We start from the raw sequence: 12,808 nt of genomic DNA on the forward strand, positions 1-12,808 counted from the left end.
CAATATTTTATGGGGTTATTAATTTGAATTATGGAATTCTAATTGCCTAGGAGATTGTCCATAAACCACTGCTTTCCTCCAGCAGGATGGAAAAGAACACAAAGTATTCCCACCAGGAAGCTTGGAAGCTTGTCAGAACCTACAAATGTTTCTCAAACTTCACGGTTTCTTCAGGGCTTTGGCTATTTTGCAAACACCCTGATCAAAAGGTAACCATGACCTCAGAGGTGTGTGTGGGGTGTGTGTATGTATGTTTAGCTTTTTCTTTCTTTGGCATGGCTTATGCACATTGAAATGCTGACACTTTAAGAGGCCAAAACTATGTCAACTCCTGTAATAACTAGGTGAGTTTGTTTTATAATGATAATTAACTAACTGGAGGGTATTTGATGTGTTTGTGTGTGTGTGTGTTTATACTTACAGGCATGTGAAAGCATGTATGGATACAAATACTTTGTATGTGTATGATTAAATAATCTTGTGGTAATTTTTCTTCTAGCCCTGCAAAAATACAAATTGCCTCAAATTTATTTATTGGTATATAATATGTTGAGGTCACAAATCCTGTTTTGAGATAGATTTTCTGTGAAAGACATCCAGCTCAGTAATTTATTTTCTTCAACTTTTTTTTCATTGTTTTGAAACAGTGTCTGTTTACTTAAGATTTTGTGATTCAGATAAAAAGGTCTTCATTCTATTCATCTCATCATTCAGCTGATCTATGTGCAATTTGGACTATGTACAGGGAATAAGAAAATTAATTTTGAACTTGTTGCCATAAAATGATACAAAGTCCAAAAACAAACCACACAGAATAAACATAAATTAGTAAGGTGACATTATAATAGATTCTGCTATTATAATCTATATAATAGTTTAAAATATATATTATATATATGTATAGCTTAAAAACTATATAATAGTTTTTAAATGCCTGTGCCAGCAGAGCAAACTTGTCCATAGCTTTAAAAAAAAAAAAAGAGAGAGAGAGAGAAAAACTTGAAACCGTTTGATATAAAACTTCATTGGGAACACCCTTACTTTTGGCAGTTTGTATCCAGAATTTATTTCCTGTTAGAATCTTGCAGTAAGTAGCAAATACTAATTAACAAACCTGCACTGCACTCCCTGGGTGGTTAAAAAAGAAAACTGAGTAGCAATATTGTAGCTCATGGAGTTTTAAGTATGAGCTCTTGGACCATAAGGTCCTTTGGATCAACAATATACTGGAAAGAAAGGTATCTTTATCCAGGCATCTGTGCAAGTCAGTGGCTCTGCTGGACTAACCACAATCTTCCAGACCTAAGACCAACCATTCAGCCACAATGTTTCTCAGTTGGCTTTGTTTGGTTTTGGTGTTGAAGTAGTTTTCCTCCTATGAGTAGGTGACTCAGTGAGAATCCCAAAAGAAAACAGCTTCTAAAAGAGCTTTTGGTACTTAGAGGTTTTGGAAAGATGATGAGAAGAAGCATTTTCCTGGTGTAAATATTATTCCTCAGAGCAAATCAAGGTATTGACTCTAACAACAACAACAAAAAAAGTGAAGAAAAATTCTGTATAGCAGCAACTGGGATAACTTCTGAGAAATTGCTTTCTAGTGACATTAAAATAGTAAATATTCAACCTGATTTATAGCTATTTTTTCTTTTGCCTGAAAATGTCCAATGTACGTGGCTTGAATACACATTCTTGTCTCAAATGTCCTACCACACACATTTCCACCTACTGTGAAGACAAACACATTTTGACTAATGTTATTGCTTATGAAAATTTTCCCTATGACTTGAAATCCTACCTCTGTGTTTTCTTTTCAACATTCACATTTATAAATGGGCAATTGTTAAACCACTTGCTGTTTCTCTTAGAGGTATCATAATAAGGGTGATCAAGTAGTAATCTAACCTTTCGGATACTATGAATTTTCCATTTTCTATTAGAGAACAGCACTTAGGAAAAAAGAATCCTTAAGAGTGGGAAAATTTTAAGAACGATTCTTAGATGCCAAGACCACTCATTAACATTTTGCCAATGAGGGTGTTTCAAGTTATCTGAAGTTGTATTTCATACAAAAAAGCAACTTAGGTAAAACTTGTCTGCTCTTACATTTTAAGACCATTGGTAAATTCAAATTCTTTAGCTGCACTTAGGGACTCACACAAACAGAATAAAAATACACCAGCCTATTCTTCTAGCATTACATATGTATTATAGCCAAAGCATTTGCTTAGAAGTAAGACATTACTCTCAAAAATTATTTTTATATGTGGTATTTAGGACCATTTTATATAGAATGTTAAGTGTTTTATGAGTAAGTCCCACTCCAGATGTGGGAGATGAATCCCAGAGGAGGCGAGCAAATCTCTGTGTTTCTGACTCAGTCTCAAAGCCAGGGCTGAACTATTCTCCAGCACCTCAAAAGGCTCTGCAGCCTAAACATCAAGGCCAACTGCTATAAGAGAAGGAAGCATTGAATGGTCAGGCTGTGATGGGACAAGCTGGAGGTCAAATTTTAATTGTGCTCTGCATTGATTGTATGACTCTAGAAATGTAGCTAAATTGTTCTATCACACAGATTTTGAGGAAAATGCTTGTGCTGGTTAGTATGCTATGTCTTCAGCTCCTAATTCACTTCTCTATATTCTGCTTGTATGGCTGGAGCTGGGCTCTGCCAACTACATGTCTTCACTGCCAGCTGGCTTTCTATTAGATGATCCAGAAGAAGGGGCAGAGCAGAAGAAAAACCCTCCTTACTTTTTGCTCGCAACTCTCAGACTCTTCTCTCAGCCCAAACTGTTGGCTCCAGTTTTTATCTCCTATTGGTACTTATAGAATAAGGCTTAGGGTCACACCAGTATCATCAAGGCAGCAAATCCTCAAAAGTCCAAGTCCCAACTCCTCAGCACCCATTATTTGAGCTTCTATGTTCTGATAGTCTCATTAACTTCTTCCCTTTATTTCCCCAGCCTTAGGGATGGAGATGCTTCCTGGGTTCCTCCCATCTTCCCTTTTTTCTCATTCAGCTAACCAACACCTATATATCAACTGCCTAGGTTAAATTCTGTCTGTTGAAGTATCTAAAGTGCTTTCTATTTCCCTGACATGTTCCTCACTGATGCACTGTGAGAGACTGCTATCTATTTCTTTTTTTAACATGGATTAAGTGAGATATTGCATGGTAAATGCCTCCTTAAAAGCTTGAAACGTAGTATAAACTTTAGATACATGACTCTTTTCTCCATTACTAAAAGCTGTCTTCTTGAAAAAACTCTCTCCCCATCATCCCCCTCTCATACACTGTTTGTGCAAATTGTGATTTTCAGTATAAATATTTGAATTCAAAAAGAACACTGGATTTCTAAATCTCAAGAGATTTCTAACTCTCCATAAGATATGCAATTATAGAGGGAATTTATGACCACAAGCTCCTTGATGCTTTGAGTGTGTGTAAAATTGCACATTTAGAGTCATCGTCGCTTACTGGAATAAAGAACACTGTTTCTTAATCATGGTACAGTGATAGTGCCATGATGTGGTATCAAGAGATTGGGCAATTCTTCTCCTTGATAATTGATTTTCAATAATTATTGATAAGCCCTTCTCATCCACTGAAACTTGTCTGTCTCTAATATCAAAGTGAAGACTCTATTCTCTCATTCTTCTCTAAAATTATCTCATATTATTCAGAAGTTATCATCATGCTAATTATTCATGTCATGCCCATTTTTATTTTATACTTTCACTCCTATTCTTTTCTCTTTTCTGAAATGCTTTCCCCTTTACCATTTTATTTAAATCTATCAAGACAGCTGAGAAAACATTCCCTTGGCCCACCAAGATATCTACCATGAATTCCTGTTATACCTATTGCAGTTTTTTGCACTATAGCAATTAATTAGTCTCTGAGTAGAAATCTTATCAGCTCAGTTAATTTTTTTAAAAAAAGCAACTTTACGATATGGGCCATTTTTTTCTTTTTTAAATCATCACTCATGACTGCCTAGAGGGTTTGAAATAAATATCTGTTGGCTGACTGGCCAACCTTTAATATTTTTTATGATGGACATGTCACTTGAGACTTCAATTTTCTCTGAGAGTAAGGTTGAAATACCAAAATAAGTAGATAGTAGGCAGATAGATAGATACAGATATATGATATGTTTCTGGGAATTAATATGATTATGATGAAAGTTTTAGAATTTTTCTTCATTACAAACTCAGCAGGAGATGAGACAATATGAGACAATACTAGAGTCAATATACCATTCTTTTCTTTCTGTGCTCTAGAAAAACAATCTCTCCTACTAGATTTATTAAAATATTTGCAATATAACCATGATCTTAATGAAAAGAACTGAATTTTTGACTGGAAGAACTGAAATGCTTGATCTTTTACTGCTTTTTTCATGAAATGGATAGGGTAGTACAAGTAGGCACAATTCCCCTTACTCTTTTTGCACAGACACTAAATTTATGAAATGAAGAGTCTATCTCTTTGCTTTTCAATTCTCAGTCATTATAATGATAGACTGAGTGGATGACATAAGTTATTGCTTCAGAACAGCTAGTGAATTCAAATATAGTTGCTCACTCTAAAATATGTGCAGGTAAGGGTGACTGCACAGCAGGAACCACCTGAGACTGAAATGGACCAAATCTGAATGAAAAAAGACCCTCATCAGGTCATGATGAAGCCCTCAAGTTCATCAATTATTTAGCATTATGATCTATCTTATGCCAGTGACCCTTGAAGTACATGAACAACTTGAAAGCAAAGAAGGGTAAAGAATTAAATGAAAACATAAAGTCTGCATTCAACATGACTTTGAAGATACTTAGAACACCTTGAATATGATAAAGATTTTCAAATATGAAAACCAACTTCCTGGTTTTCTACCCCTGTAGTATACATGTATTTGTCCCTTCAGTTCAGTTCAGTCACTCAGTCGTGTCCGACTCTTTGCGACCCCATGAATTGCAGCACGTCAGGCCTCCCTGTCCATCACCAACTCCCGGAGTTCACCCAGACTCACGTCCATCGAGTCGGTGATGCCATCCAGCCATCTCATCCTCAGTCGTCCCCTTCTCCTCCTGCCCCCAATCCCTCCCAGCATCAAAGCCTTTTCCAATGAGTCAACTCTTCACATGAGCTGGCCAAAGTACTAGAGTTTCAGCTTTAGCATCATTCCTTCCAAAGAACACCCAGGGCTGATCTCATTCAGAATGGACTGGTTGGATCTCCTTGCAGTCCAAGGGACTCTCAAGAATCTTCTCCAACACCACAGTTCAAAAGCATCAATTCTTCGGCGCTCAGCTTCTTCACAGTCCAACTCTCACATCCATACATGACCACAGGAAAAACCATAGCCTTGACTAGATGGACCTTTGTTGGCAAAGTAATATCTCTGCTTTTCAAGATGCTATCTAGGTTGGTCATAACTTTTCTTCCAAGGAGTAAGCATCTTTTAATTTCATGGCTGCAGTCACCATCTGCAGTTATTTTGGAGCCCCCCAAAATAAAGTCTGACACTGTTTCCATTGTTTCCCCATCTATTTCCCATGAAGTGATGGGACCAGATGCCATGATCTTTGTTTTCTGAATGTTGAGCTTTAAGCCAACTTTTTCACTCTCCACTTTCACTTTCATCAAGAGGCTTTTTAGTTCCTCTTCACTTTCTGTCATAAGGGAAGTGTCATCTGCATATCTGAGGTTATTGATATTTCTTCCGGCAATCTTGATTCTAACCTGTGCTTCTTCCAGCCCAGCGTTTCTCATGATGTACTCTGTATAGCAGTTAAATAAGCAGGGTGACAATATACAGCCTTGATGTACTCCTTTTCCTATTTGGAACTAGTCTGTTGTTCCATGTCCAGTTCTAACTGTTGCTTCCTGACCTGCATATAGGTTTCTCAAGAGGCGGGTCAGATGGTCTGGTATTCCCATCTCTTTCAGAATTTTCCACAGTATTGTGGTCCACACAGTCAAAGGCTTTGGCATAGTCAATAAAGCAGAAATAGATGTTTTTTTGGAGCTCTCTTACTTTTTCGATGATCTTATGTGGGAAATTAAATTACAGAGTTATGATAGTGGGGACTTTTGAAAACTAAGTATTTCTTATCAGTAAGAGAGGGTAAAGTGAGATTCAGACCATGAATGCTATCTATGTATTTGGAAGGCCATTTTTAAATTTTTATTTACCGTGTACTTGGAACTACTGTACTGTACTAAAAATCAAGTTTCCTATTCTTTATGTATATATATATATGTAAAGCATATAACTGATACATATAAGCTGACAAATGAATCAGACAACAGGCCTTGCTGTAATTTTAATTCTCACAAAGTATCTTCAAAAATGTTTCTGAAGTCAACACAATTTAAAGGGCACATGTGGAATGAATATATACCAGGCTGAATATATTTATACACACACACATACACACACAAAATGTGGTTTATTGTCCAAGAAATTTCATTGACCAGCTTTGATTTCTTTAAAAGTTGGAAAATGTCAGTTTGTAAAATTGTGTGTGCAGATTAAGTATAAGTGTTAGTCGCCCAGTTGTGCCTGATTCTTTGTGACCCCATGGACTGCAGCCCACCAGGCTCTTCTGTCCATGAATTTCCCAGGCAAGAATACTGGAGTGGGTTGCCATATCCTTCTCCAGAGGATCTTCCCAACCCAGGTATCGAACCCAGGATTCTTGCACTGCAGGCAGATTCTTTACCAACTGAGCTACAAGGGAAGCCTGTGTGCAGATTAGGTTCATGACTATTAATATTAAGAGTATAAAGTCCCATTTGTAAGAAACAATTCATGTGTAAGAAACTTGAAATGTCAAAATATTTTCATGCTCTTAAAAATTCATGCTTTTTAGATATCCCATACTCTTGGATTAAGACAATTATATTGTTAAAAATGGCCATACTACTCAAAATCTATAGACTTAATGAGATCCCTATCAAATTACCCCTGATATTTCTCACAGAACCAGAATAAATAACCCTAAAATTTATATGGAACTGTGTGAAGTTGCTCAGTTGTGTCCAACTCTTTGTGACCCCATGGACTACAACCTACCAGGGTTCTCTGTTCATGGGATTATATAGGTACGAATACTGGAGTGGGTTGCCATTTCCTTCTCCAGGGGATCTTCCAACCCAGGGATCGAGCCCAGCTCTCCCATATTGCAGACAAATGCTTTACCATCTGAGCCACCAGGGAAGCTGCCAATGGAACCCTGAAAGGCCCAGAATTGCCAAAGCAATCATGAGGGAAAAGAACAAAACAGGAAGCATAACTCTCTGAGACTTCAGACAATACTACAAAGCAATAGTAATCAAAACACCATGGTATTGGCATAAGGATCAATGGAACAAAATAGGGACCAGAAATAAGTTCAGACACCTATGGACTTATATACCCTATACAGAATAGAGAGACCAGAAATAAGTGCAGACACCTATGGGCTTAATCTTCAACAAAGGAGGCAAGAATATACAAAGGAGGAAAGACAGTCTCTTCAGCAAGTGGTATTGGGAAAGTTGGACAGCTGCATGTAAATCAATGAAGTTAGAATGCACACTCACACCACACACAAAAATACACTCAAAATGCCTTAAAGACTCAAAAACAAGACAAGACATAATTTTAAAAATAGTAGAAGAGAACAAAGGTAAAACATTCTCTGACATAAAATTACCAATGTTTTCTTAGGTCAGTCATCCAAAGCAATAAAAATAAAAGCAAAAATAAACAAATGGGACCGAATCAAATTTACAAGCTTTTGCACAGCAAAAACAAAAAGACAACCTGAAGACTGGGAGAAAGTATTTGCAAATGATGCAACCAACAAGGACTTAAAAAAAAAAAAAAAAAAAAACCAAGGGCTTAATTTATAAAAAATACAAACTATTTACAATTCAATAACAACAACAACAACAAAATTAAATTGAATAAACAACCCAATAGGAAAATGGGCAGAAACCCTAAATACAAATTTCTCCAAAGAACAGACACATTTGGCCAACAGGCTCATCATCACTAATTATTAGGGAAATGCAAATCAAAACTACAATGAGGTACCACTTCACACCAGTAGAATGGCCAATGTTAAAAATTCTGAAAGAGTTGTTCAGCTCAGTTCAGTTCAGTTGCTCAGTCGTGTCTGACTCTGTGACCACATGGTCTGCAGCATGCAAGGCCTCCCTGTCCATCACCAACTCTCAGAGTTTACCCAAACTCAAGTCCATTGAGTCGGTGATGCCATCCAGCCAACTCATCCTCTGTCATGCCCTTCTCCTCCTGCCTTCAATCTTTCCCAGCATCAGGGTCTTTTCAAATGAGTCAGCTCTTCACGTCAAGTGGCCAAAGTATTGGAGTTTCAACTTCAACATCAGTCCTTCAAATAAACACTCAGGACTGATCTCCTTTAGGATGGACTGGTTGGGTTTCCTTGCAGTCCAATGGACTCTTAGGAGTTTTCTCCAACACCACAGTTCAAAAGCAGCAGTTCTTCTGTGCTAGGCTTTCTTTATAGTCCAACTCTCACATCCATATATGACTACTGGAAAAACCATAGCCTTGACGAGAAAGACCTTTGTTGGCAAAGTAATGTATCTGCTTTTTAATTGCTGTCTAGTTTGGTCATAACATTCCTTCCGAGGAGTAAGTGTCTTTTCATTTCATGGTTGCAGTCACCATTTGCAGTGATTTTGAACCCCCCCAAAACAAAATCTGTCACTGTTTCCACTGTTTCCCCATCTATTTGCCATGAAGTGATGGGACCGGATGCCATGATATTCGTTTTCTGAATGTTGAGCTTCAAGCCAACTTTTTCACTCTCCTCTTTCACTTTCATCAAGAGGCTTTTTAGTTCCTCTTCACTTTCTGCCATAAGGGTGGTGTCATCTGTATATCTGAGGTTATTGATATTTCTCCAAGCAATCTTGATTTCAGCTTGTGCTTCATCCAGCCCAGCATTTCTCATGATGTACTCTGCATATAAGTTAAATAAGAAGGATGACAATATACAGCCTTGATGTACTCCTTTTCCTGTTTGGAACCAGTCTGTTGTTCCATGTCCACTTCTAACTGTTGCTTCCTGACCTGCATACAGATTTCTCAAGAGGCAGGTCAGGTCAAAAGCCTGGTCAGGTGGTCTGGTATTCCCATCTCCTTCAGAATTTTCCAGTTTATTGTGATCTACACAGTCAAAGGCTTTGGCATAGTCAATCAAGCAGAAATAGATGTTTTTCTGGAACTCTCTTGCTTTTTCCATGATCCAGCAGATGTTGGCAATTTGATCTCTGGTTCCTCTGCCTTTTCTAAAACCAGCTTGAACACCAGGAAGTTCACGGTTCACATATTGCTGAAGCCTGGCTTGGAGAATTTGAGCATTACTTTACTAGCATGTGAGTGCAATTGTGTGGTAGTTTGAGCATTCTTTGGCATTGCCTTTCTTTGGAATTGGAATGAAAACTGACCTTTTCCAGTCCTGTGGCCACTGCTGAGTTTTCCAAATTTGCTGGCATATTGAGAGCAGCACTTTCACAGCATCATCTTTCAGGATTTGAAACAGCTCAACTGGAATTCCATCACCTCCACTAGCTTTGTTCATAGGTATGCTTCCTAAGGCCCACTTGACTTCACATTCCAGGATGTCTGGCTCTAGGTGAGTGATTGCACCATCATGATTATCTGGGTTGTGAGGATCTTTTTTGTGTAGTTTTTCTGTGCATTCTTGCCACCTCTTCTTAGTGTCTTCTGCTTCTATTAGGTCCATACCATTTCTGTCCTTTATTGTGCCCATCTTTGCATGAAAATTTCCCTTGGTATCTCTAATTTTCTTGAAGAGATCTCTAGTCTTTCCCATTCTATTGTTTTCCTCTATTTCTTTGCACTGATCACTGAGGAAGGCTTTCTTATTTCTCCTTGCTATTCTTTGGAACTCTGCATTCAAATGGGGATATCTTTCCTTTTCTTTTCACTTTTTTTCTTTTGACAGGTATTTGTAAGTCCTCCCCAGACAGCCATTTTGCTTTTTTGCATTTCTTTCCCATGGGGATGGTCTTGATCCCTGTCTCCTGTACAATGTCACGAACCTCATTCCATAGTTCATCATGCACTCTATCTATCAGATCTAGGCCCTTAAATCTATTTCTCACTTCCACTGTATAATCATAAGGGATTTGATTTAGGTCATACCTGAATGGTCTAGCGGTTTTCCCTACTTTCTTCAATTTGAGTCTGAATTTGGTAATAAGGAGTTCATGATCTGAGCCACAGTCAGCTCCCAGTCTTGTTTTTGCTGACTGTATAGAGCTTCTCCTTCTTTGGCTGCAAAGAATATAATCAATCTGATTTTGGTGTTGACCATCTGGTGATGTCCATGTGTAGAGTCTTCTCTTGTGTTGTTGGAAGAGGGTGTTTGCTATGACCAGTGCATTTTCTTGGCAAAACTCTATTAGTCTTTACCCTGCTTCATTCTGCATTCCAAGGCCAAATTTGCCTGTTACTCCAGGTGTTTCTTGACTTCCTACTTTGCATTCCAGTCCCCTATAATGAAAAGGACATCTTTTTGGGGTGTTAGTTCTAAAAGGTCTTGTAGGTCTTCATAAAACCATTCAACTTCAGTTTCTTCAGCGTTACTGGTTGGGGTATAGGCTTGGATAACTGTGATAGTGAATGGTTTGCCTTAGAGACGAACAGAGATGATTCTGTTGTTTTTTAGATTGCATCCAAGTACTGCATTTTGGACTCTTTTGTTGACCATGATGGCTACTCCATTTCTTCTGAGGGATTCCTGCCTGCAGTAATAGATATAATGGTCATCTGAGTTAAATTCACCCATTCCAGTCCATTTTAGTTCGCTGATTCCTAGAATGTCGACGTTCACCCTTGCCATCTCTTGTTTGACCACTTCCAATTTGCCTTGATTCATGGACCTGACATTCCAGGTTCCTATGCAATATTGCTCTTTACAGCATCGGATCTTGCTTCTATCACCAGTCACATGCACAACTGGGTATTGTTTTTGCTTTGGCTCCATCCCTTCATTCTTTCTGGAGTTAGTTCTCCACTGATCTCCAGTAGCATATTGGGCACCTAATGACCTGGGGAGTTCCTCTTTTGGTATCCTATCATTTTGCCTTTTCATACTATTCATGGGGTTCTCAGGGCAAGAATAATGAAGTGGCTTTCCATTCCCTTCTCCAGTGGGCCACATTCTATCAGACCTCTCCACCATGACCTGCCCATCTTGGGTTACCCTGCAGGCATGGCTTGGTTTCATTGAGTTAGACAAGGCTGTGGTCCTAGTGTGATTAGATTGACTAGTTTTCTGTGAGTATGGTTTCAGTGTGTCTGCCCTCTGATGCCCTCTTGCAACACCTACCATCTTACTTGGGTTTCTCTTACCTTGGGCATGGGGTATCTCTTCATGGCTGCTCCAGCAAAACACAGCCACTGCTCCTTACCTTGGACAAGGGGTATCTCCTTACCGCCGCCATTCCTGACCTTCAACATGGGATAGCTCCTCTAGGCCCTCCTGTGCCTGTGTAGCCACTGCTCCTCGGGTTGCTCCTCCTGGCCGCTGGCCCTGGCCTCGGGCATGAGGTGGCTTCTCCTGGCCGCCCCTGACCTGGGACGGACTCAGGGTGTCTCCTCCCGGTTGCCACTGGCCTCAGACGCAGGGTAGCTCCTCTTGGCCGCTGCCCCTGACCTCAGATGTGGGGTAGCTCCTCCCGGCCGCCACTGACCTCGGACGCAGGGTAACTCCTCTAGGCCATTCCTGCACTGTCGCAGCCTGGCACCCTAAGCCGCTGCCCCTGACCTCGGACGTGAGGTAGCTCCTTTCGGCCGCTCTTAGTGTGCAGGCTCGCCGCCGCCGCCCTGCGCTTAGTGTGCCGGCTCGCTTCAGCCGCCTACCATATGACAACACTTATATGTGGAATCTGAAGTATGACACAAATGAACTTCCTTTTTACAAGACCAAAAAGACACCCACATATAGAGAACAAACTGATGGCCAAGGGAGAGGCAAACTCCCAAAGACTAAGAGTTAATTGGAATTAGTAGGTGCAAACTAGTATATATAGGATGGATAAACAATGTCCTACTATATAGCACATGGAACTATATTCAATACCCTGTACATAAGCCATAATGGAAAAAATATGAAAAAGAATATATTGGATAATTTAGTCACTTTGCTGTACAGAAGAGAAATTAACACAACAGAGTTAATCAACTATTAAATATTTTTTTAAAAAAATCATAACTTTCTAAATTTAAGTTGGCTTCAAAACTTGGCTTGCATGAATATCTTAATTCTTTTAATTTTTTTTAAGTTAAAGCTAATAATTTTTAGAGTTCTTCCTTTTTTCCTCTTGGAACAAACTGATGGTTCTGTAATTCACTTTTAACTACAAATGATTTTACCTGCTCCTAGCATGTAAACCAATAGTAACAATTCTAATATACTCTGGTTCATGTGCATTAGTTTTATATTGCTCCTATAACAAATCCCTACAAACTTAGTTGCTTAATGCAAAATTATTATCTTATAATTCTGAAAGTCAGAAGTGAAAAAGTCCCTTATGAGATTGATGTCCACAAGGCTGCATTTTTTTTCTGGACTCTATAGAGAATAATCCATTCCCTTGCCTTTTCCAGATTTTAGAGACTGCCCACATTCCTTGGAACATGGCCCCTTTCTACACCTTTAAATGAGCAAAAGAAAATTGAGCCCTTCTTACACCACATCAATTCAAGCTTTCCTCCACAGTCATCCTTCCCTCTGACTCTTC

This window comes from Oryx dammah, unplaced genomic scaffold, assembly GCF_014754425.2.
Source record: "Oryx dammah isolate SB20612 unplaced genomic scaffold, SCBI_Odam_1.1 HiC_scaffold_1, whole genome shotgun sequence".
Classification (NCBI taxonomy): domain Eukaryota; kingdom Metazoa; phylum Chordata; class Mammalia; order Artiodactyla; family Bovidae; genus Oryx; species Oryx dammah.